General features: G+C 41.9%; 1 pseudogene; it reads right to left on the bottom strand.

The window, feature by feature from the left end:
- Positions 1-371: 371 nt before the first annotated feature.
- On the bottom strand, positions 372-25,500 carry LOC121542194 (annotated as a pseudogene).
- Between the last annotated feature and the right edge of the window lie 1,905 nt (positions 25,501-27,405).

Genomic DNA, 27,405 nt, shown 5'->3' with positions numbered 1-27,405 from the left:
TATGTTGGATTGTATTCCCTATATTACCCCCTGTCTCTCATTGGTTATTTTGTGTGTGATTGTTCGTTGTCATTCCGGCAGTTGCTTTGTATGTACGGGTCTTTGTGTTTTCCTCCCTGTTTGGAGGTTTGTTGTTTTGAACGTTGATTTTACTGTGTTCAGTAAAGTACGTTGCCAGCCGCTCTGTGTCCTGCGTTTGACTTCGCTGACCGCATACACGTCGCGTGACAACTGGTTTAACCTAATCGCCAGATTTGTATGTGCTTTAGCCAACCCCTCTGACTTTCCTTGGCATCACATAAATTCAGTATAACAACAAATACGATAGTTGGCTAAAGCATAACCCAATCTTGCAATCGGGTTAGTACTGGTTAGGCCTTCTTCAGAGCGTTGCGCAGGTCAGTGTAGAAGTTGATGAGGGTGCCGTCCATTGCCATGTTCACAGCAGACTGGGGATCATCCCACGGAGGTCTGTCTGGGTGTACCCCATCAGGAGGCTCTGGGCTGAGGTGGTGGTGCTGTCTGGTGTGGGCACTCAGAACCAGCCACACGGGAGGTTGAAGCCTCGGACATAACTCTGGTGCTCCTTCTCATGGTCCACACTGATATCTGGTGGAGACAGAATAAATCTGTGGTCAGACAACATTCTGGTCCGGTTCTCCCTAAAATATGTTGACCCTGCATATGAACCTATAAGGCTTGTGAAAATATACTCTTTCCATGTAAAAAATAGTAGTTCCTAAAGGTTAGAAAAATGTCAACGTTTCGGTTAACCATGATCATCGGACATCGGACCGAAAGGCAAACACGAACACCTACACAGAGCTAGTATTACATAGAAAACATGTCCTGGATCCTAGTCTTTAAACCTGTAACCTGGGAGCCTGTTTGGGATTATTTTAGTTAGATAATAATATTGTAGTTAGAAGAAAGCAGTGGACACCAGACTTACACACAGGTGAAAATCTAAGGAAAAGAACAACAACGTAAGGAAGCATCTTTGTATTTATTATGCTGCCTTCCCTTATGGTTACTTCATTGCATGTTGCTACTCACCACAGGACAATACACCATCCCGGTAAGTCTGTGGTGTAGGAGAAATCAATTAACTCTCTGGGAGCGATGATGTTCCACAGCTGGCCTGCAGTTGTGTGCCTCAACACACAACAGCCCTGCAGACAGAGAGAGATCACCTTAGCCATTCATTCCATTAGATAACATGCCAACAAAGCCCTCTTATATAACCTAATAAGACAGATGGAATATAATTATTCTGACCAATGGAGTAATATTTTAGACCAGTGGGTCTACTTAAGTGTGATGAAAGGAGAATTAAGCAAACAGAAATCTGTGTGCAGTGAAGTCCACATTTATCATTATGAGAGAAGTAAGCTACTTTTGCCATTTGATCAAGTTATCAATGAGGACTTAAGGGATGGGTTTATCTGATCGAGGGTTTCTATTATGGCCATTGCTGTCATCAAACTATCCCAGTGCGTAAGTAATCCACTTTTCTATTTGGGTCATCGTCAACCATACCCTGGGCTTTATAACTGCAAGATAAAACCATTACGCATCAGATCATACAGTAAAACAATTTTTCTTTTTTTTTAATCAATAGTAGGGAATGTGACCACTACAATATGGTTAAAACACAGAATATAGGCATGGTATTTGTGATTTTATATCAAAACCTATAGAAGTAGAAGAAACATTCTGGTGCAAGTGCAGTTTTGCACACACACAAAATGAGCTTGGGAGGAAATGAAAGTGGTTGAAGAGGTGTGTGGTATACATGCCTTTCATTGTTTTATCCAGTTCACAGTTCTAGGGAGCGAGAACGTTTTTGTAATGTTACCAGTAATGTTCCCTTGATGTTTATGTGTCCAGTTTTCCGTTAGTCATGGGAACATTCTCTGTATGTTGGCAAAAACCTCCTAAGAACCTATTTAGCATGTTTTTGCATTAGATTTAGGAGAACATCCCCTTAATGTCAAACAGAACTTACCCAGAACGTGGTTACCATGTTCTCAGAATATACAATGTTAATGTTCTTGACACGTTTCATTGAACATTGCAAGAACATTCATGTGTCCAGTTTTCTGATGGTTAGAATACATTTCAATTAAGGTCTCACCAAACATACTGTACAAAGAACATGATTGCCATGTTCTCAGAATATAAGATATTCATGTTATAGACGTGTTTCATGGGACCTTGCAAGACCATACATATATGTATCCAGTTTTCTGAGGGTTAGGATAATATTCCATCAACGTCACACCAAACATACACAGAACATGGTTGCCATGTTCTCAGAATATAAGATATTCTGCTGTGGGCTGGGTAGTCCGCGGTCTGCACCCCCCTCAGCCAGAGCCTCGACTAGCCATAGTTAAGGAGCCTCCCGCTCCAATCGTTGAGCCACAGCCAGCCGCTGCCATGAGGCTCGTCCTCTCTTCCCAGTGGGTATCCCCTGCTAGTCGATGCCTGAGGTTCGACTGTCTGCTGCTCTGGAACCTTCAACTACGAAGTCTCCACCTGCCTCTCCCGCTACTGGTCTGGAACCCAGGCCAACGGTGGATTCCTCACCTGCTCCTAGGATGGAGCCACAGCCTGCAGCTACTGTAAATATCAAGTGCAGCCAGGACGTTGGGGCCTCTTCAGCCCCACCTGCCAGCACCGTGCTAGTTCCAGCCCCGAGGTTTCTGCTACCTCCAGACCTTCCAGACCTTGCCTCACAGGACCTGCCACACATCACAGTGGGTGACCCACCAGAAGTCACCCCTGATGTCTCCCCTGACCTAGATGTCCAGTTCCCTGCCACCACGGTAGGTCTAGAGTTTCCTGCCTTCCTGGTCCCCCCCCCCACATTTGCTTCGCCGGCTGGTCTGCAGACTTCTGTCCTACTCAGATCACGGCCCTGGCTTATCGGGTATGCAGCTCCCTATCCCGCCAGGCTTGGAGCCCACTGCCATGCTAGGCCCTATGTTAGCTGCCCCGTTTGCAAGTCTACAGTCTAATGCCCTGCTCAGATCGCAGCCCACTGCCTTAGTTGGTAGGCAGTTACCTAGCCCACCAGGTTTAGGGACTCCTGCCCTATTAGGCCTTAAGTTAGCTACCCTGTTTGCAGGTCTGCAGTCTCCTGCCCTGCTCAGATCGCAGCCCTCTGCCTTAGTTGGTAGGCAGTTGCCTAGCCCGCCAGGTTTAGGGCCTCCTGCCCCATGAGGCCCAGAGTATGCTGCACAAGGCTCGCTGTCTCCAGACATAGTCAGCATGCAGTTGCCTAGCCCACCAGTCTTTCAGCCTCCTGCTTACTAGGCCCCAATTTACCTGTGCTTGTTATCAATCCTTTACCCTCTGCTGCCGTCAGTACCTAGCACTAGGTCCTCAGTCTCCAGCTGTACTAGATCTGCTGTCTACAGCACTAATCTGCCCTCAGTCCCTCATCTAGAGGGGTCATCAGGCTCCTGCATGGCTAGGCTCAGAGTTACCAGTTCCTCTAGTAGGCCCAGAGTGCTACCGCTCTCCTATCTCTCAGTCAGTTTCCCTGCCAGGTTCAGAGTTGTCCTCCCTGTCAGGTCCAGTGTCAGCCTGTCATGTCCAGAGTCAGTTTCTCTGTCATGTCCAGAGTCAGTTTCCCTGTCATGTCCAGAGTCAGTTTCCCTGTCATGTCCAGAGTCAGTTTCCCTGTCATGTCCAGAGTCAGGTTCCCTGTCATGTCCAGAGTCAGGTTCCCTGTCATGTCCAGAGTCAGGTTCCCTGTCATGTCCAGAGTCAGTTTCCCTGTCAGGTCCAGAGTCATTTTCCCTGTCAGGCCCTCAGTTATCAGCACTAGGCTCTCAGCCTTCTACCGGTCAAATTTAGCTGTATCCAACTCTAGTCAGCACTCAGTCCACTGCTCCCACTAGGTCTGCAGCCTCTGCCCTCAGTTGGTCCACAGCCCCTAGCTACTCAGTGCTACATGCCAAACGTCCTGCCCTAGTTCTAGGCCCTGGATCTCCCGTTCCCGCTAGGCTCTTAGTTATCTGCTCCTCTAGGTTTGCAGTCCCTGCCCCTAGCCAGTTCACAGCCCTGCTCAGCTAGGTTCGCAGCCTCCCGCCATATCTTGCTTGCAGTCTTCAGTCATAGTTTTAGGTTGTATGTCCCCTGCCCTGTCAGGCTCTGAGTTTCCTGCCCTGCTAGGCAATCAGCCCCCTGACCTGGGGGATCCACCGTTACCTGCCTCGGGGGGGCCTGCTGTTTCCAGTTCTGGGGGAGTGCCTCCTCCTGCACTGGAAGACCCTCCGGCCCTCACACCTGGGAAACCACCTGACCTCGTTTCTGGGGCCAATCCGGCCCCTGCCTCCGGATCCCTGATGGGCCTTGCCCAGGGGTCCCCACCTGCTCCACCATGGGAGCCATCATCGTCGGCAGTGGTGAGAGAGTCACAAACCCCAGCAGCAGCTCAGCGAGCTGCTAACGACAGTTGTGGCTAGTGTGCCACATTCCTCCGCCGCAATAGGCGAGCCACCTCCTCCAGCCATGGCCAGCCTTTGGCAGAATACTCTGTGTCCAAGGATGGACCACAGCTGCCCTGAACCAGCTGAGTCATGGCGATCCATGGGGCGGCCAGGACTGTCCCTGACCCCCATGGTCCTCTAAAAGCAGGGTTTCCCAAACTCGGACTGGACCCCCCCACCCACCCCTGGGTGCACATTTAGTGTTTTGTCCTAGCATTACACAGCTTATTCAAAAATCAAAGCTTGATGATGAGTTGGTTATTTGTATCAGCTGCTAGGGCAAAAACAGAAACATGCACACATGGGAAACCCTGCTCCAAAGTGAAAGTAGTAATCAGCTGCCCTTTAGTTTGGCCAGATTCACACTACAACTGGACCCCATCTGGTCTGGTTCCTTCACTGCTCTGTCCCTCTGCCCTGCCTGTCCTCCCAGATAGGACTAGGCCCTTTCAGGACTAAGCCCCCCACTGAGGCCTTTTAATATGTGTGGATTTCCACCAGAAATCCAGGGGCGGCTGTAAAAAAGGCCAGCCCTTTCAACCTGATTGGCCTGCAGCCCTGTCAATCACCCTTTAAGCCACCATTCATTCAAACCAATCAGGGCACGTGGATGCACTCCAAGGCCCCGCCTCCTATCACTTCATGTTTGTGCTTGGCATCTGCCATCTTGAGAAGAAGCAAGTGTTGTGGACAGACTTTTGACATGCTGTTTCCTAACTGAAGTGTTGTGCGTCCATTGACAAGTGAGTAATCTAAGTGAGTGTTGTTTTACTTTACAATGTAATATAACTTTATAAGTACGAAGTTTGCAGTGTTGTTTGCTAGTTCTTAGCTAAATGCAAGCTCTGTTTGTTTGTATGTCCTGTGCATGCCTACTCAGTATGTGTATTAGCAATGTTTATATTATATGCATGTTACCGCTGCAATATGTTTATAGCTCAATATGTATAGCTCCATAGGTTACTGTTGTAGAAGCTGATGCCATTATACAGATTCTAGGAGTTTTAGTCCTTTCTGTGCACAGTAGCCTTCAGATAAAAGCTCAGTCAGGCCATACAGTCAGCGGCTTCGTTGTCGAGTTCGACTCCTTTCACTCTCTCTGGATCTGACGGGGCACTGCCTACTGTGGGAGGGCTGGACCTATCGCCGGGAGCAACGGGCGTACACTATCCTACTGCTCGTACAGGACATCAATAAGCTGCTCCCAAACATTTTAAACCAGCATCAGCAAATTGAGTCTATCATAGTTCATGTGGGATTCAATGACATTATGAAGGGCAGCTCAGAACAGCTGAAGATGGATTTTAAAGAACTGATTGTGTCACTGCTTGACACCAACAAACACCCCATAATATCTGGCCCTCTGCCCTCCCTAATTCGTGGCATTGAACGGTTCAGCAGAGTTTTAGCCCTCCATAACTGGCTACGAGACTATTGCTGCTCGGTGGGTGTAACATGTATTGACAATTTTGATACCTTCTGGAAACAAAGCTCATATTATAAGGAGGATGTGATCCACCCAAATCATTTGGATTCCTGGATCCTTTCACAGCATTATAAGGCTGCGTTGAGACAATTACTTATCAATGACCCAAGCCCAGCTCATTTAATCCCTACCATTGTGTCGCTGAGTTGTCATAATGCTTCAGCAAATGTACATTATCCCAGGGGCGCTGGAAAACACAAAGTAAGTAACCTAATTTATGTCCCTCTTCCTGCCCTGAATGTCTCTGCTGACCCTACAGCTATTATATGCAGTAATCATGTGGCTATGAACCAGAGTTATACTGTTAGCACTGAGGTGGTGTGCCCTAGCAGGAAGCCCACTGTTTGCAGCTCATCCTGCACTAACATAAATAACCTGAGCATGTCTACCTCTGCTAAGCTTCCCAGTAAAGCAATAAAAACAATCAAGCATCCCAGAAAAGTGCTAAAAATAGACCACTTTAACATATGTAGCCTAAGAAACAAGGTTCATGAAATCAATAATCTGCTACTAACAGATGACATTCATATTCTGACAATCTCTGAAACTCACTTAGATAATACCTTTGATGATACAGTGGTAGTAATACATGGTTATAAGATCTACAGAAAAGACAGAAATGCCAAAGGTGGAGGTGTGGCCGTTTATATTCAGAACCACATTCCTGTAAAGCTTAGAGAGGATCTCATGTTAAATACTGTTGAAGTAATATGGCTACAGGTTCATCTGCCTCACCTAAAGCCCATTCTGGTGGGAAGCTGCTATAGACCACCAAGTGCTAACAGTTAGTATCTGAATAACGTGTGAAATGCTTGATAATGAATGTGATATCAACAGAGGTATATTTTCTGGGTGATTTAAATATTGACTGGCTTTCATCAGGCTGCCCACTCAAGAGAAAGCTTCAAACTGTAACTAGTGCCTGCAACCTGGTTCAGGTTATCAGTCAACCTACCAGGGTAGTTACAAACAGCACAGGAATTAAATCATCAACATGTATTGATCACATCTTTACTAATGCTGCAGAAATCTGCTTGAAAGCAGTATCCAAATCCATCGGATGTAGTGATCACAATATAGTAGCCATATCTAGGAAAACCAAAGTTCCAAAGGCTGGGCCTAATATAGTGTATACAATACGTTTTGTAGTGATTCCTATGTTGTTGATGTAAAGAATATTTGTTGGTCTGTGGTGTGTAATGAGAAGCAACCAGACGCTGCACTTGACACATTTATGAAATTGCTTATCCCAGTTACTAATAAGCATGCACCCATTAAGAAAATGACTGTAAAAACTGTTAAATCCCTGTGGATTGATGAGGAATTGAAACCTTTTATGGTTGAGAGCGATGAGGCAAAATAAATGGCAAATACGTCTGGCTGCACAACCGATTGGTAAAAGTACTGCAAATTGAGAAATCATGTGACTAAACTGAATAAAAGAAGAAGAAACTGCACTATGAAACAAAGATAAATGACAAAGAATGATAGTAAAAAGCTTTGGAGCACCTTAAATTAAATGTTGGGGGAAAAGGCAAATGTAGGCATGACATGCCAGCAACAAATGCTGACACTACAAATCCAAGTATATCTGACCAAACTATGAAAGTCAAGCGTTGTAATTTGGAATTCCGTAAAGTGAGTGTGGAAGAGGTGAAAAAAGTATTGTTGTCTATCAACAATGACAAGCCACCGGGGTCTGACAACTTGGATGGAAAATGACTGAGGATAATAGCGGACGATATTGCCACATCTTCAATTTAAGCCTACTAGAAAGTGTGTGCCCTCAGGCCTGGAAGGAAGCAAAAGTAATTCCCCTACCTAAGAATAGTAAAGCCCCCTTTACTGGCTCAAATAGCCAACCTATCAGCCTGTTACCAACCCTTAGTAAACTTTTGGAAAAAATTGTTTGACCAGATACAATGCTATTTTACAGTAAACAAATTGACAACAGCACGCTTATAGCGAAGGACATTCAACAAGCACAGCACTTACACAAATGACTGATGATTGGCTGAGAGAAATTGATCATTAAAATATTGTGGGGGCTGTTTTGTTAGACTTCAGTGCGGCTTTTGACATTATTGATCATAGTCTGCTGCTGGAAAAACGTATGTGTTATGGCTTTACACCCCCTGCTGTATTGTGGATAAAGAGTTACCTGTCTAACAGAACACAGAGGGTGTTCTTTAATGGAAACAACATAATCCTGTGAATAAAGCCAGTGTGTCTATGTATGTGGATGACTCAACACTATACACGTCAGCTACTGCAGCGACTGAAATGACTGCAACACTTAACAAAGAGCTGCAGTTCGTTTCAGAATGGGTGGCAAGGAATAAGTTAGTCCTAAATATTTCTAAAACTAAAATTTGTATTTGGGACAAATCACTCACTAAACCCTAAACCTAAACTAAATCTTGTAATGAATAATGGAGAAATTGAGCAAGTTGAGGAGACTAAACTGCTTGGAGTAACCCTGGATTGTAAACTGTCATGGTCAAAACATATTGATACAACAGTAGCTAAGATGGGGAGAAGACTCTCCATAATAAAGCGCTGCTCTACCTTCTTAACAGCACTGTCAAAAAGGCAGGTCCTACAGGCCCTAGTTTTGTTGCACCTGGACTACTGTTCAGTTGTGTGGTCAGGTGCCACAAAGAGGGACTTAGGAAAATTGCAATTGGCTCGGAACAGGGCAGCATGGCTGGCCCTTAGATGTACACAGAGAGCTAACATTAATACTATACATGTCAATCTCTCCTGGCTCAAAGTGGAGGAGAGATTGACTTCATCACTACTTGTATTTGTGAGAGGTATTGACATGTTGAATGCACCAAGATGTCTGTTTGAATTAATGGCACACAGCTCAGACACCCATGCATACCCCACAAGACATGCCACCAGAGGTCTCTTCACAGTCCCCGAGTCCAGAACAGACTATGGGAGGCGCACAGTACTACATAGAGCAATGACTACATGGAACTCTATTCCACATCAAGTAACTCATGCAAGCAGTCAAATTTGATTTTAAAAAACAGATACAAATACACCTTATGGAACAGCGGGGACTGTGAAGCAACACAAACATAGACACATGCATACAAACACACGATAACGTATGCACTATACACACACGTACACATGGATTTTGTGTTGTAGATATTTGGTAGTAGAGTAGTGGCCTGAGGGCACACACTTAATGTGTTGTGAAATCTGTTGTGAATGTATTGTAATGTTTTTAAAATTGTATAACTGCCTTAATTTTGCTGGACCCCAGGAAGAGTAGCTGCTGCCTTGGCAGCAGCTAATTGGGATCCATAATAAATACAAATACAAATAAAGAGAGCCATAAAGCTCCATTGCCTTAGGCCTTCTTCTTCTCTCTCTCTGGCTATAGATTCCTAATTATGTATGTTGCTATACCTTTGCAGTCATTCATGTTTATATTATGCCACAGTTTGCACCTTGGCTTATTGTATTGCATGTGTATTTATTTGTTAGTCTCTTATTTGTGGATCCAAATGATTGTATTGTTCCTCCCTTTTTAGAACCACATAACAATATAAAGAACTATAATGGAATTAGCTGTGTGCCTGTGTTCAGTATGGGCCTCAACATCATGTTCTGACTGGACAGCACTATAGTGGGCAGAACCAAAACCAATCAGCATGAAGTATATAGCGGTGACGGCATATCCAGCCAACCGCACAGACAAGCTCCAGCTAGCCGTTTTTTCATGGTCTTAGTTCTCGCCCAGCGACCAACTGTTTTTTTCCAAAGTTGGAGTAATAACATGTTCAACTATTTAAGACATTGGTTCGAATCTAGGTTGTGCCTTTAGATTTCGATAAAATGAACAACTAAAGAATCATTTTCACTTCTCTCATTGACATCTCAAACCCCAAACCCCAACCTGGCCTGCATGGTCTGTTTTGTGAGCGTTCTTGGAAGTCTCGCAATGTTGCGCCTTGGGTTTAGAATCTCTGATAGTCTCCTAGTTCAGTTTTCATGTCTTTACAGTGGACGCATCTGTATACGATGCGCAATAATTCAGTTCCTCAAGTGAGAGCTCCTCTATCACCCAATCAGAAGTCTAGTCGTTTCCCGTGTTTGGTATGTTTTCGTGGTCCTATTGGTCAGATGCTTTATGGTATATTGGACCAACGAGTGGGCTATGGTGGAGAGTTGTATAGGAGCCTGAATGAATGGGTGCGCTCGTTTTGCAAGCCAATGTGTAAGCGGCACAGGCGGAAACACCGGTTTGTATTGAGTTCAGTCTTTTGACATCTGTCCTGCCGGTCCTAGAGATGCAGGTTTTTGGATCAAGCACAAAGCCCTTCACCGGGGCAAGCCGACATGCGATGTGCCCAGTGCAACAGCCTGAATTCCGTTTTAAAAACCTGATACCTACCTTCCCTATTATTATTTTTCTCCTGGATGACTTTTTCAAATGATTGGATAGATGGAAAGGGATTCAAACAGTTTAAACCATCTGGCAGAGTTGTGTTGACGGAAAGGAGAACATTTTCCCATTTGGAATCCAGCAAGGTTGATCTAAATTCAAATCACTCAAAGAAAAACAAAACATTGGTAATTGCCAGCCAAAATCATATTGAAATCATGAGCAATCAGGGTTCATGTACATTTTCTATGAACTTTAATTTACTGGATAAAATGCAAGATGATATCAATAAATATTTTATTAGACTCCATTAATCTGTTCAATGAACAAGACACAGCTGTCTATTGGGGAATTCCTGTTGACTGTTTAAAAGTTACATAAAAGGGTCGAGCTGGTGTCATTGTACACAATATAATCTCATATAGTCTTTACGCTGCAAAACGTCAGTTATTTTGCAATCAAGAGAAGTGACAGCACCATAATTTACAGCAAATAACTATTACTGCTGTTGTCTATCTAATGTGACTATAAATCAAATGTAACAATTGTTTAGCATTATATGAGGGACTTTAGTCTCTTTTATGAGAATTGTGTTGCATGTTAAAAGATGGCGATTCTTTTGGCACAGTTATAAGCCTGATCTTGTCAATGCAATGCCTTGTTTTGTCAACATGTGACATCTATCAACTAGCCTACAAGGAATCTTCAAGAATGACAGAGAGTAAATGGTAGGTGTGTACCTCCAGTAAAAATAATAGCCAATATCTTCAAACACATTTATGTCTGGACATAACTGTTTGGTAAATGAATTGTCTCATTGAAGATATGAGGTTATTCAGGTTAACATTAATTATGTATCCCAAGATGTACAGTAATACATTATAAATTGTTTAAAGGACATAGATCCAATCCATTTCATCACCCCTAATGTCTTACCATTTCTGATTTCAATATTATCAGATAGTTTACAGGTAATTGTTAATCCCAAAAAAATTCAGAATAATGGGATTCTTTGAGTGTTGCACCTAATACATTATCTCTTCCCTAATGCATAAGTAGGAGTCTCCTATGGGTGTATGAGGACAAGTAAATCATCAACTATTTGTTTCCTCTTCAGCCATGTTGGTCCTAGTTTAGCCTACATCCCAGGCTCAATGGTTGTTGGTGTAATGCCTTTTTCGTGTATTGGGGTAATGCCTCTTTCATGTGTGATTTCAGGGCTCGATTTTTTGTCGACCAACATAATGAGGGCAACAATAATGATAATCAGGGCCATGGCTGCAACAACAGCAATGAGCTTCCAGTTAGCCTTGACGTTGTCACATTTCATCTGCTTCTGCGCCTTCACTGAGGTCTTGTGGAAGGACTTGCTCTAAACAAACAAACAAACCAACCACATCCCAAAGTTAAAATACACCATTATGACAATGTAATAACACCACTGTATCTTGAACACCAAAAAGGACCTCAGGTCAGTGGCAGGCTTGGCCAGAGTGAGGTCTGAACAGCTTTTATGTGAAAAAGTGATGTTCACTGTAAAAAATGTTTTATCTGAATTGGAAGTGTACAGTTGAAGTCGGAAGTTAACATACACCTTAGCCAAATACATTTAAACTCCGTTTTTCACAATTCCTGACATTTAATCCTAGTAAAAATTCCCTGTCTTAGGTCAGTTAGGATCACCACTTTATTTTAAGAATGTGAAATGTCAGAATAATAGTAGAGAGAATGATTTATTTCAGCTTTTATTTATTTCATCACATTCCCAGTGGGACAGAAGTTTACATACACTCAATTAGTATTTGGTAGCATTGCCTTTAAATTGTTTAACTTGGGTCAAACATTTCGGGTAGCCTTCCACAAGCTTCCCACAATAAGTTGGGTGAATTTTGGCTCTTTCCTCCTGACAGAGCTGGTGTAACTGAGTCAGGTTTGTAGGCCTCCTTGCTCGCACACGCTTTTTCAGTTCTGCCCACACATTTTCTATAGGATTGAGGTCAGGGCTTTGTGATGGCCACTCCAATACCTTGACTTTGTTGTCCTTAAGCCATTTTGCCACAACTTTGGAAGTATGCTTGGGATCATTGTCCATTTGGAAGACCCATTTGCGACCAAGCTTTAACTTCCTGACTGATGTCTTGAGATGTTGCTTCAATATATCCACATACTTTTCCTTCCTCATGATGCCATCTATTTTGTGAAGTGCACCAGTCCCTCCTGCAGCAAAGTACCCCCACAGCATGATGCTGCCACCCCCGTGCTTCACGGGTGGGATGGTGCTCTATGGCTTGCAAGAAACCCCCTTTTTCCTCCAAACATAACGATGGTCATTATGGCCAAACAGTTCTATTTTTGTTTCATCAGACCAGAGGACATTTCTCCAAAAAGTACAATCTTTGTCCCCATGTGCAGTTGCAAACCGTAGTCTGGCTTTTTTTATGGAGGTTTTGGAGCAGTGGCTTCTTCCTTGCTGAGTGGCCTTTCAGGTTATGTCGATATAGGACTCGTTTTACTGTGGACATAGATACTTTTGTACCCGTTTCCTCCAGCATCTTCACAAGGTCCTTTGCTGTTGTTCTGGGATTGATTTGCACTTTTCACACCAAAGTACGTTGATCTCTAGGAGACAGAACGCGTCTCCTTCCTGAGTGGTATGATGGCTGGGTGGTCCCATGGTGTTTATACTTGTGTACTATTGTTTGTACAGATGAACGTGGTACCTTCAGGCGTTTGGAAATTACTCCCAAGGATGAACCAGACTTGTGGAGGTCAAAAAAAAAAATCTGAGGTCTTGGCTGATTTCTTTTCATGTCAAGCAAAGAGGCACTGAGTTTGAAGGTAGACCTTGAAATACATCCACAGGTACACCTCCAATTGACTCAAATGATGTCAATTAGCCTATCAGAAGCTTCTAAAGCCATGACATCATTTTCTGGAATTTTCCAAGCTGTTTAAAGGCACAGTCAACTTAGTATATGTAAACTTCTGACCCACTGGAATTGTGATACAGTGAATTATATGTGAAATAATCTGTATGTAAACAATTGTTGGAAAAATTACTTGTGTCATGCACAAAGTAGATGTCCTAACCGACTTGACAAAACTATAGTTTGTTATCAAGACATTTGTGGAGTGGTTGAAAAACGAGTTTGAATGACTCCAGCCTAAGTGTATGTAAACTTCCGACTTCAACTGTATGTGTTATATATATATATATATATATATATATATATATATATATAAAACAAAATAGCAGTCCCTTTCTCACCTTCGACTTCAGTTCCCCAGCCCTTTCGTCAAGGTCCTGCACTTTCTCCTTGCGTTCCTCAGTCTTCTCCATGTTCTCCATCATGATGACCTTCACCTCCTCTGCCTCCTCCTGAACCTGGTGCAGCTGACTGTTTTTCTCAGGCTGAGAGAGATGGAGCATGAAATAAATATAACATTAAAACACTTTCGTGGCGCGATACATGCAGTATCCAGTTAATGTTTTTCAACAAAGTTCATATGAGTTTAACACAAAATACACAGGATTGTTATGATATTTAAAACATTGCGATTTAACAGAACTGTATGAAACAAGAGCTTGCGATGTTTTCAACATCATAACAATCCTGTGTATTTTGTGTTGAAAACTGATATGAACTGGGTTAAAAAACATATGAACCGGATAGTGCATTTACCGCACCACCACAACATGTTGTAAACATAATGATGCCTCCTGCTTGTAGCTGTCGCCCCTTTTCAGGACGATCTCATAATTGAATCAAGACATTGATATTATCCTCAGAAATGTTGAACATCTCACTCAACCTGTAACCACTTGGAATAGAATATCTAACATAGTTTAAACGTGCCTTGTGATTTTAAGAGAACCTTTGTCAGACAGAAGAAGTGGTAGAATGTGAGTTTTGCTCCTGGGTGAAGTTTCTCATAGGTAAAGATCTAGGATCAGCTTCCCCTCCCTCAATCCTAACCTTTACCATTAGTGAGTGAAATGCAAAAAACTAACCCCAGATCAGCATCTATAAGGGCAACTTCACCCTACTTTTTTGTTTCTGACAAAAAAGATTACAGTGGTCAAGGTTGGAATATTGCACTCTAAAAAAGGAAGAACTGTGAACCAAGCAAATCAAAATATGTATTTATCACATGCGCCGAATACAACAGGTATAGACTTTACCGTGAAATGCTTGTTTACGAGCCCTTCCCAATGATGCAGTTAAAAATATATATATAACAAAAACAGTAACACGAGAAATAAAATGCACAAGAATGAAGCTATGTACCAGTACCAGATCAATGTGCAGGGGTACAAATGATTTGAGGTAGATATGTAGATAAATGCAGGGTAAAGTAGCTAGGCGTCAGGATAGGTAGAAATAAAGAACAGAGTAGTATTAGCATATGAGTGTGAAAGTGTGTGTGTGTGTTTGTCAGCTGTCATTTTTTTATGAATGTATTTTGCTACAGTAAAATAATGCATGGGGTGGTATTTATTTATGTTTTTATTTAACAAAATATTAGGATAAAAAATATCCCCTTTCAAATAAATTGTATCTATGTATTTGTCATATCAATTCCACATTTGATTGCACTGTGTTCGCTTTGAAAACTCAAATTAATATTATCGTCAATATGTTGTCTGTGTTTAATTAACAGTAAGTAAATCTTATGATTTACATTTTTATCCTGCAGGTGTGGTAATGTGTCATCAACGACCTCCAGGTAGGCAAGGATATATGCTGGGGTGTGTGTCAATAAACTAAAGTGGCTTCCTCTCTCCGTCTCCTCCCCATAATCTGCGCAATGTCTGAAAACTAAAATGTAGGATAAAGCCAGAGATAGCATGTGGAATTTCATCTTACCTGTCCGTCGAGTTCTTTGAAATCACTAGGCTACAAGCGAAGGGACAGGGGTGAGGAGAGGAACCTACTTTAGACTATTGAGATGCACCCCCAGGGTGAATGCTCAAACAAAATATGATTTAGCCTAAAACACATTTTAGCGCTTGTAAATGGTGTAGAACTATATTATCACAAAATATAGACTAGGCTCTATGCATCCTCCACATTAATTTCATAGAACATTATTCTGTCAACAAAGGCAAAGAAAGTGTAAGTAGCCCATGCATCTGAAGTTAAACTCAAAATGATAATAAGTTGGAATGACACATAAAACAATGTAACTTTTCATTTTTTTGATTAATGTTGGATTAATAGCTTACCATGTTTCTGCACGATTTTATTGTTATCCCGAGAATGAAGAACCTCTTTTAGGTCAGTGCAAAGTCCAGTAGAAATTGCATTCTAGTCAGGAGGGATCATGTAAGCATTCGTGACTTACTCACTCCACCTCGTTCGTGATAGTGAACTGTTCTGCACATTATTTTGACAACATCCTTTATATGTAGCCTGCCTAGAGGAAGAGGAGGGCAATATTCCTCCCTGGTTGACCTTTCATAGGTGGTGTTCTATTGCAGTTTGAAAGAATCTCTGGGGAAAATGAAGTTAATCTATTCTATTATTTTGTATTGTACCGTTATTCTATTCTAATCTATTATAAGGTTATTCAATTATATTATAGTGAAATGCTATCGCATATAGCCTACACTTTATAGTTTGAATGGCAAGGTTTATTGATCAAAATTTGTTTTCTATTTGGATGTTTACATTTTTTTTAAATTGTATTATTTGTGTACTTGTTTGACATTTTACTGCATTGTTAGGAGCTAGTAAAACAAGCATTTTGCTCCATCCGCTACAACATCTGCTAAACTGTGTACACGACCAATAAACTTTGACTCACTGTTGCAGTAATCAAAGACCCAGGGGCTAATTTATGAAATGGAAGGACCTCAATAAGGTAGCCTAAAAATAATGTTATAATTCAATGAGAATTATGCCAACAAATAAGACGGTTGTATACATCACACAGAAAGGAGATTCACAGAGCGTTTACACTACAAGTGGCACTTGCCTAGTCACACTAGCCTCGCCTTCATGTGGGTGCTAAAAAAAGCTACCAAGCAAGCTAGGTAGTGCTACGTATCAACAGCCATTGTCAGACAATCCAGTAGGGGTTGGAAGCTATGGTGAGCTCCGATTGGTCACTCATGTCACGATATCGCAGAGGATTTGAATAAAGTTCAGCTTTCCCCAACTGTTCAGCTCCCTCGCCCATGCTCATATCATTCAACGGTCCCCTTGCCCACTCAACTTCTCTCTTTCCTTCATTGAAAGTGAATGGCATCCGATGTTTCACCGTGCAATGTCGCTTCCTAGTGTAAACACACGTCTGAGCAGGGGAACGTGACCTTTGACTTATGTGGTTAGCTGATATGTAAAATATGCTCCCAATACAGTGAGGGGAAAAAAGTATTTGATCCCCTGCTGATTTTGTACGTTTGCCCACTGACAAAGACATGATCAGTCTATAATTTTAATGGTAGGTTTATTTGAACAGTGAGAGACAGAATAACAACAAAAAAATCCAGAAAAACGCATGTCAAAAATGTTATAAATTGATTTTTCATTTTAATGAGGGAAATAAGTATTTGACCCCTCTGCAAAACATGACTTAGTACTTGGTGGCAAAACCCTTGTTGACAATCACAGAGGTCAGACGTTTCTTGTAGTTGGCCACCAGGTTTGCACACATCTCAGGAGGGATTTTGTTCCACTCCTCTTTGCAGATCTTCTCCAAGTCATTAAGGTTTCGAGCCTGACGTTTGGCAACTCGAACCTTCAGCTCCCTCCACATATTATCTATGGGATTAAGGTCTGGAGACTGGCTAGGCCACTCCAGGACCTTAATGTGCTCCTTCTTGAGCCACTCCTTTGTTGCCTTGGCCGTGTGTTTTGGGTCATTATCATGCTGGAATACCCATCCACGACCCATTTTCAATGCCCTGGCTGAGGGAAGGTACATGGCCCCGTCCATCGTCCCTTTGATGCGGTGAAGTTGTCCTGTCCCCTTAGCAGAAAAAAACCCCCAAAGCATAATGTTTCCACCTCCATGTTTGACGGTGGGGATGGTGTTTTTGGGGTCATAGGCAGCATTCCTCCTCCTCCAAACACGTTGAGTTGATGCCAAAGAGCTCGATTTTGGTCTCATCTGACCACACTTTCACCCAGTTCTCCTCTGAATCATTCAGATGTTCATTGGCAAACTTCAGACGGGCCTGTATATGTGCTTTCTTGAGCAGGGGGACCTTGCGGGCGCTGCAGGATTTCAGTCCTTCACGGTGTGGTGTGTTACCAATTGTTTTCTTGGTGACTATGGTCCCAGCTGCCTTGAGATCATTGACAAGATCCTCCCGTGTAGTTCTGGGCTGATTCCTCACCGTTCTCATGATCATTGCAACTCCACGAGGTGAGATCTTGCATGGAGCCCCAGGCCGAGGGAGATTGACAGGGGGGGGGGGGGGGAGTCAATGTAAATAGTCCGGGTGGCCATTTGATTAATTGTTCAGCAATCTTATGGCTTGGGGGTAGAAGCTGTTAAGGAGCCTTTTGGACTTAGATTTGTCTCTCCGGTACCGCTTGCCGTGCGGTAGCAGAGAGAACAGTCTATGACTTGGGTGACAGGAGTCTTTGACAATTATTGGGGCCTTCTTCTGACAACACCTAGTATATAGTTCCTGGATGGCAGGAAGCTTGGCCCCAGTGATGTACTGGGCCGTACGCACTACCCTCTGTAGCGCCTTACGGTCGGATGCCGAGCAGTTGCCATACCAGGCGGTGATGCAACCGGTCAGGATGCTCTCAATGGTGTAGCTGTAGAACTTTTTGAGGATCTGGGGACCCATGCCAAATCTTTTCAGTCTCCTGAGGGGGAAAAGGCGTTGTCGTGCCCTTTTCACAACATTCTTGGTGTGTTTGGACCATGATAGTTTGTTGGTGATGTGGACACCAAGGAACTTGAAGCTCTCAACCTTTTCCACTACAGCCCCGTCGATGAGAATGTGGGCGTGCTCAGTCCTCTTCTTTTTTTCCTGTAGTCCACAATCATCTCCTTTCTCTTGGTCATGTTGAGGGAGAGGTTGTTTTCCTGGCACCACACGGCCAGGTCTTTGACCTCCTCCCTATAGGCTGTCTCATCGTTGTTGGTGATCAGGCCTACCACTGTTGTGTCGTCTGCAAACTTAATGATGGTGTTGGAGTCGTGCCTGGCCATGCAGTCATGGGTGAACAGGGAGTACAGGAGGGGACTGAGCACGCACCCCTGAGGGGCCCTCGTGTTGAGGATCAGTGTGGCAGATGTGTTGTTACCTACCCTTACCACCTGGGGGCGGCCTGTCAGGAAGTCCAGGATCCAGTTGCAGAGGGAGGTGTTTAGTCCCAGGATCCTTAGCTTAGTGATGAGCTTTGAGGGCACTATGGTGTTGAATGCTGAGCTGTAGTCAATAAATAGCATTCTCACGTAGGTGTTCCTCTTTTCCAGGTGGGAAAGGGCAGTGTGGAGTGCAATAGAGATTGCATCATCTGTGGATCTGTTGGGGCGGTATGCAAATTGGAGTGGGTCTAGGGTTTCTGGGATAATGCTGTTGATGTGAGCCATGACCAGCCTTTCAAAGCACTTCATGGCTACAGACGTCAGTGCTACGGGTCGGTAGTCATTTAGGCAGGTTATCTTAGTGTCCTTGGGCACAGGGACTATGGTGGTCTGCTTGAAACATGTTGGTATTACAGACTCAGTCAGGGACATGTTGAAAATGTCAGTGAAGACACTTGCCAGTTGGTCAGCACATGCTTGGAGTACACGTCCTGGTAATCCGTCTGGCCCTGCGGCCTTGTGAATGCTTAAAAGTCTTACTCACATTGGCTACGGAGAGCGTGATCACATAGTCATCCGGAACAGCTGGTGCTCTCATGCATGCTTCAGTGTTGCTTGCCTCGACGCGAGCATAGAAGTGGTTTAGATCGTCTGGAAGTCTTGTGTCACTGGGCAGCTCGCAGCTGTGCTTCCCTTTGTAGTCTGTAATAGTTTTCAAGCCCTGCCACATCCGACGAGCATCAGAGCCGGTGTAGTACGATTCAATCTCAGTCCTGTATTGACTCTTTGCCTGTTTGATGGTTCGTCGGAGGGCATAGCGGGATTTCTTATAAGCGTCCGGGTTAGAGTCCCACTCCTTGAAAGCGGCAGCTCTACCCTTTAGCTCAGTGCGGATGTTGCCTGTAATCCATGGCTTCTGGTTGGGGTATGTACGTACAGTCACTGTGGAGACGACATCATCGATGCACTTATTGATGAAGCCAGTGACTGATGTGGTGTCCTCCTCAATGCTATCTGAAGAATCCCGGAACATGTTCCAGTCTGTGATAGCAAAACAGTCCTGTAGCTTTATTTTTTGTCTTTTTTTGGGGGGGTAGATCAGCTTAATATTGCAGATTGTAACTTCCATCAATGTAATTGTCTGCATCACTTCCAATCCCCCATGTTTTTTATATATATACTCCCCTTTATTACTTTTCAACCCCGCCATCCTTTCCCTACTTGGGGTAAATTAGTGAACAACAATGCTTAGGCCTCTACTTCCAGCTTATACTTACTATCTACATTTTATGGACACAGTCAATTTTACAACAATTCTATTTTATTTGTTTTTGCTCCTGAACTTCTACTATCAACCTCTCCGATCATTTTCATGATGTCCATCCGGTTTGCTTCTATATGCCATATCTTTTCAACTGTGCTCTTTCCCAAAAGGTCCCAACATACAACCTATATACTTATTATGGACACAGTATGCTTACATTATTAGTTATCTTGTTAATATTTGTTGTTATTTGTTATTAGTCCCATCCTTCAACTCCATTCAACACCTCCCATCTATCTCTTAACACCATCCATATAGGATTTCTATTTGCCATATATATTTCAACTGTACTGTGATGTTTTACAAAAGTTCTGAACCTTTCTATTCTCATTGCTTCTACAGATTGTGAATAAAAAATAAACATTTTTGCTAAAAGTATTATTATTATATTATTGATCGATTGACTATGACTTTTCAGATCACCCAGTAATGCTATCTGCAAGGTTAGCTCCAAGTAAATATTGCAATCCTTTAGCCATTCATGGACCTGTGTCCAAAAACAAGCTACAAATGGACAGAACCAAAACAAATGATCTAATGATTCTGTCTCATCACAGCAAAATCTGCAGAGCTGGGAAGATTGTATCCCCCATATAAATTGGTAGCAAGAATTTTATATAATAATTTCAATTGAAAGATTCTAATTTTTTAATCTGGTGTCGTTTTGTGTGTCAGTTCATAAACACTATGCCATGGGATCGGTACGTCAAAAATTATACGTCTTCCCCACTATTTTGCAATCTATATGGGACGGCTGTCAATCCTTTGGTCCTTAAATGAAACTTATATTTTTTTTTTTATCACAGTTTTCCTTAGCTTTGTTTTTAAGCCCTGGATTTCTAATCCTCTGATATTATTATTGGATCTGATTTTAATAGCTAAAATCTCGATGGCCACATTAAATTGATATGCCGATAGTGGACAACCTTGTTTCACGCCTCTTGACAGTTTAAAACTTTCTGAGAAGTAGCCATTATTGACTATTTTACACCTAGGGTTACTATACTATATGATTTTGACCCATTTTATAAGAGATTCTCCAAAATTGAAATGCTCCAGGCATTTATATATAAACCCCAGTCGTACTTTATCAAATGCCTTTTCGAAGTCTGCTATGAATAGCAGGCCTGGTTTCCCATATTTTCCATAGTGTTCTATGGTTTCCAATACTTGCCTTATATTATCTCCAATGTATCTTCCATGTAAAAAACCTGTCTGATTAGAATGAATAATATCCGACAATACCTTTTTAATTCTATGCGCTATACATTTTGCTAGAATCTTTGCATCACAACACTGAAGTGTAAGGGGCCTCCAATTTTTTTAATGGACTGGATCTTTATATTTTCCACTTGTATCCTGTTTCAGTAATAATGAGATCAGACCTTCTTCTTGAGTGTCAGATAATCTACCATTTACATAGGAGTGATTAAAACATGCTAATAACGGTCCTCTTAGTATATCAAAAAAGGTTTGGCATACCTCGACTGGTATGCCATCCAACCCTGGAGTTCTCCCAGACTTAGAGTCTTTAATTGCATTCAGAAGTTCCTCCTCTGTACTTTCACCTTCACATGATTCTTTCTGTATGGCTGTTAATTTTACATTATCAATAGAAAAAAAATCTCTACAATTAGCTTCAGTTAGAGGAGATGGAGGCGACTGAAAAGAAAACATATGCTTAAAGTACCTGGTTTCCTCCTTCAAAATATCATTTGGTGAATCATGGGTGACTCCGTCAATTGTAACCAATTTCATTAAATTATTTTTGGTAGCATTCCTATGTTGAAGATTAAAAAATAATGTTGTGCATTTTTCCCCATATTCCATCCAGTTCGCTTTATTTTTATAATATATTACACTTGATCTTTCTTGAATAAGTTTCTCCATTTCTTTTCGTTTTTCCTCTAATTTATTCTGAGCCTCTATGTTACAGTTTTATTGCCATCTATCTGTTCTGTTAGACTTTCTATTTCCTTTGTTAGTATAAACTCTTTTGACCTAAATTGCTTTTGTTTTCGAGATGAGTACTGAATTGCATGGCCTCTAAAGGCACATTTAAAGGTCTCCCATACAATACAAAACAGTCCTGTAGCTTAGCATCTGCGTCATCTGACCACTTTTTTTTTAACCGAGTCACTGGTGCTTCCTGCTTTAGTTTTTGCTTATAAGCAGGAATCAGGAGGATAGAGTTATGGTCAGATTTGCCAAATGGAGGGCGAGGGAGAGCTTTGTATGCGTCTCTGTGTGTGGAGTAAAGGTGGTCTAGAGTTTTTTTTTCCTCTGGTTGCACATTTAACATGCTGGTAGAAATTAGGTAAAATGGATTTAAGTTTCCCTGCATTAAAGTCCATGGCCACTAGGAGCGCTGCCTCTGGATGAGCGTTTTCCTGTTCACTTATGGCCTTATATAGCTCATTCAGTGCAATCTTAATACCAGCATTGGTTTGTGGTGGTAAATAGACAGCTATGAAAAATATAGATGAAAACTCTCTTGGTAAATTATGTGGTCTACAGCTTATCATAAGATACTCTACCTCAGGCGAGCAAAACCTTGAGACTTTCTTAGTATTTGATTTTGTGCACCAGCTGTTGTTTACAAATATACACAGACCGCCACCCCCTGTCTTACCGGAGTCAGCCGTTCTATCCTGCCGATGTAGCGTATAGCCCGCTAGCTGTATGTTGTCCATGTCGTCGTTCAGCCACGACTCGGTGAAACATAAGATATTAGCGTTTTTAATGTCCGGTTGGTAGGATAACCGTAATCTTAGGTCATCTAATTTATTCTCAAATGATTGAACATTGGGTAATAAGATTGATGGAAGAGGCAGTTTACTCGCTCGCCGTCGGATCCTTACAAGGCACCACAACCTACGTCCACGATATCTGTCTCTTTCTCATGCGAATGACGGGGATTTGGGCCTTGTCGGGTGTCTGTAGGATATCCTTCGCGTCCGACTTGTTGAAGAAAAAATCTTCGTCCAATATGAGATGAGTAATCGCTGTCCTGATATCGAGAAGCTCTTTTTGGTTATAAGAGACGATGGCAGAAACATTATGTACAGAATAAATTACAAATAACGCGGAAAAACACACATAATAGTACAATTGGTTAGAGGGCTGTAAAATGGCAGCCATCTTCTCCGGCGCCATTCAGCACTCTGCGGTCCCGTTCTATGAGCTTGTGTGGCCCACCATGTCACGGCTGAGCCGTTATTGCTCCAAGACGTTTCCAATTCACAATAACAGTTGACCGGGGCAGCTCTAGAAGGGCAGAAATTTGACTAACTGACTTGCCGGTTCCACGTTGAAAGTCACTGAGCTCTTCAGTAAGGCCGTTCTACTGCCAATGTTTGTCTATGGAGATTGCATGGCTGTGTGCTCGATTTTGTACACCTGTCAGTAACGGGTGTGGCTGAAATAGCCAAATCCACTAATTTTTAAGGGGTGTCCACATACTTTTGTATATATAGTGTATTACTTATGTATAGATAGATAGATAAAGTAATACAACTAGCCACCTAGCAATGTTATGAAGTTGGTTTTAGCTAGCCCAGATAGGTTCCCAACCTCATAACTAGCTACCAAGAAGCCATTTTATGCTATCAATAAAGTTAGAGTAGCTAGCTTGTCTAACTATCTTAGCTGGCTTGCCTTCTGGCAAGGTAGGTAGACTTTAGAAAAGCAAGCAATTACTAAGGGCGCTTTCACATATCCCCTTATGATCCGGATCCTGGAGTGTTCGGTACCCTGATATGCAATATAAATCATGCAAATGAGCCCTAGCTGAAACGAATCCTGGACTTGTTTGAGTAGCGGGTCAAAGATGTCGCTCTGGATAAGAGCGTCTGCTAAATGTAAAAAAGATCCAGGACCAGAGTAGCAGGTATTGTGACACGGCAGCTCGAGTCGTGTGGACATTTTTTTGCCCATTGTAAACAAGCTAGCTCGCTAACGTCATGTAGAATGTGTGTCTTACTAAATCGTTCCCTGAAACTGTTATTTTCAGGTCTTGTGAAAGCAAAACGTATTCTGTAGAACTCTCCAGGAAACTGAACCAGGGTATCGCATTTCATATGTGCAAACGCCCTAAATGAACTGAGTAAGACTCACAGTCCTTTCAATCTTTTACCCAGATTTTAGCAGAGATGCAGAGAAGCATATTTAGTATCTTTAAAAAAATAACTACTGGTCAGGAGGATACAGACAGCTCAAGAGTTAAGCTTAGATATGCAGAAAAATAAACATATTTTTTACATAGATTATGGCTCTAGATTGCAGGAAAAAGCTGTTGCTAAATTCTCCAATTTCCAGACAGGGGCCTTGCCCATCCCCCAGCCATCCTCAAGTACTTTGTGCCCCCTCAGATTTTGGGGTTGCATGACACCCATGTTTGTAATCATTATGCTACCTTCCCTTGCGGTTCCATCACTGCATATTGCTACTCACGACAGGACAAGATGCCATCCTGGTAGTATGTAGTGTAGGATAAATCAATTAACTCTGGGAGCGATGATGTTCTACAGCTGACCAGCAGTCATGTACTTCATCACACAACAGCCCTGCAGACAGAGAGAGATCAACTAAGCCATTGATTCCCATTGGATAACATGCCAACAAAGCCCTCTTATAAAACCTAATAAAACAGATGGAATATAATAATATTGTAGAGCAGCAGGTCCACTTTAATGTGGTAAAATGGGTTCTTAAACAAACAAAAACGTGTACAGTGAAGTCCACATTTATCATTATGAGAGAAGTCTACTTTTGCCATTTGATCAAGTTATTGTAGTGTATTAGGATTATGTCTTTGTTAATGTTTTTCATGTGGAACTGAAAAGATGTTTATGTTAGTTCAAAAATAGCCATTTGTAGGGTGACGCCCCAGGGGAGACAGGTGATTGGACAGCAGAGGGAGCAACCCATATTTTTGCATTGTTTATAAGTATATGCTGGAGGCAGAGGGGGTTAGAACAGACAGATTAATTTGGGACACTGTTTCTCCAGACGCTGCAGGTCTGTAACTTATGCTGACATCTTGTGATATAAATAAAACTTATAATCAAAGTGCAGCCTAAGCGGACTCTTTGTTTGACAGCAATAAGTACCAGCATTCGACGCGATACACGACATTATCAATGAGGAACCAAATGCAGTTGTGTTTACCTGATCAAGGGTTTCTATTATGTCCATTGAGGTCATCAAACTATCCCAGTCTAATTGATATGGCCAAGGGCGTATGTAATCCACTATTCTGTTGGGGTTGTCGTCAACCATACCTTGGGCTTTATGCCTGCAATATAAAACCATCACACATCATATCAGGCAATGAACCTTGCTTTTTCTTTTTTATCAATAATAGGGAATGTGACAACTGTGGTATGGCTAAAACACAGAATATAGGCATAATGTGTTTTTATGCCAATGTAAAGGCTCATTACTGAAAGATGGCTCATACTTACAGATAGCCATGAAACTCCTCAGATGACTTTCTCCATACCATGACGTCTGTCTGCAATAAGACACCTCAAGATAGTGGAAAACCCATAGAAGCAGAAGAAACATTCTGGTACAGGTGCAGTTTTGCAAACACAGTAAAAGCTAAGGAGGAAATTAAAGTAAAAGTGGTTTAAGACATGTTGTGTGGTATACATCCCTTTCATAGTTTGTCTTCCTTTTAACTGCAAACTTTTCCAATCAATTAACTTTGAGCCAATATGAGGTGATAAATAGATTGTGAAAATACTATCACCCATTGATTTCTTGACTGCCCTCTACTCATCCTCATCCAGACTGTGTTATGAGATTAGGGTTTTCTGGAGTCTGGCTGTCAAAGCACTGTGGTCTTGCAAGCTTCCCATTTTGACCCTATTCAAAACAATGTCAAACATCAACCCACTGGACACAAGCTTGTTTCAACATAATTTGTCAACGTATTGTGACGTGGAATCTACTTGGAAAATGCATTGGATTTTAAAAACGGTTGTTTTGAGGGTGAAACTTCAACCACAGGATAACGTCATCATTGTAACCAAATTTCAACAAAGACAAACCTTGTATACAATATGGTACATTTGTACCTTTTAAAACAACGTCAGATCTTCAACGTTATATCCACTGTCCAAAATAAAAACAATAGGTTGTACAGCACCTCCTACTGGAGAATGCTAGTGCCACTGCTTTCGTGATGATAATAATTGTTGAGAGACCTCCACTAAACTAAACAGATTCACTGTTGCTATTGAAGTCATTCGAAAAGGTATGTTTAACAGAACAAATGAAATATTACCATACTTTATCACTTGTACTGTATATTATCAATGATGCTATTTAGGTCTATATAGCATTTGCAAAGTCATCAACCGCTATTGTTTCAATTCAACCCAGAATTCTACTGAAAATAGACAATCCAATAGCCCTAGGGTTTCAAGCTTTGGTTGATTTCAAATGTAATGATATTGTATTTAGTGATATTGAATCATGTTTGGTTGTCAACGCAACCAAATATCAACATTTGAAGGATATTTATCTTCTGCTTGGATAGTTCCATCTGTGCCACTGGTTTTATTGGTCTACAAATTAATAATTTATATGTTGGACTCACGTCTCAATCTTAACCAAAAATCTAAGTTAAGAATAGGAATAAAATTAAACTTTATTGAAAGTGCATTTAAAGTTTGATTTAGTCCTATTCTTTTACTTCGATTTTTGGTTGAGTTGGAGACTTGAATCCAACATATCAATTATACATTTGTAGACAAACTGGAATTAATGGCAGAGTAAGTCAGTGGCACAGATGGAACTATCCAAGCAGAAGATACATCTCCTTCAAATGTTGATATTTGGTTGTGTTGTAGGCGTCTGCATACTAGGTTCGGTTTGCTCCTAGCAGAACTAGGCTAGACGAAGTGAACGTTTATGCCTCGCATACTCCCTTTAAAAGACCTTCGCTTGAAAAACTTGAAAAAAGTGGCAGTAGTATTGTTGGTCCCTCTTGAGACTCCGTAGTCAGAATTAATCTAACTCAATAAATGTCATAATATACAGTGCCTTCGGAAAGTATTCAGACCCCTTCACTTTTTCCACATTTTGTTACGTTACAGCCTTATTCTAAAATTGATTAAATTGTTTTTTGTTTCTCATCAATCTACACACAATGACCCATAATGACAAAGCAAAAACAGTTTTTTTAAATTTTGCTAATTTATTACAAATAAAAAACGGAAATATTACAGTATATTTTTAAGTATTCAGACCCTTTACTCAGTACTTTGTTGAAGCACCCTTGGCAGCTTCTGAGCTCTGGCTGGGCCACTCAAAGACATTCAAAGCCACTCCTGCATTGTGCCGAAGCACCTCCTGCGTTGTCTTGGCTATGGGCTTAGGGTCGTTGTCCTGTTAGAAGGTG

The sequence above is a fragment of the Coregonus clupeaformis genome, chromosome 27, assembly GCF_020615455.1.
Source record: "Coregonus clupeaformis isolate EN_2021a chromosome 27, ASM2061545v1, whole genome shotgun sequence".
NCBI classification, from domain to species: domain Eukaryota; kingdom Metazoa; phylum Chordata; class Actinopteri; order Salmoniformes; family Salmonidae; genus Coregonus; species Coregonus clupeaformis.
The sequence above is the reverse complement of the archived record's forward strand: the minus strand, read 5'-3'. Positions and strand labels throughout refer to the sequence as shown.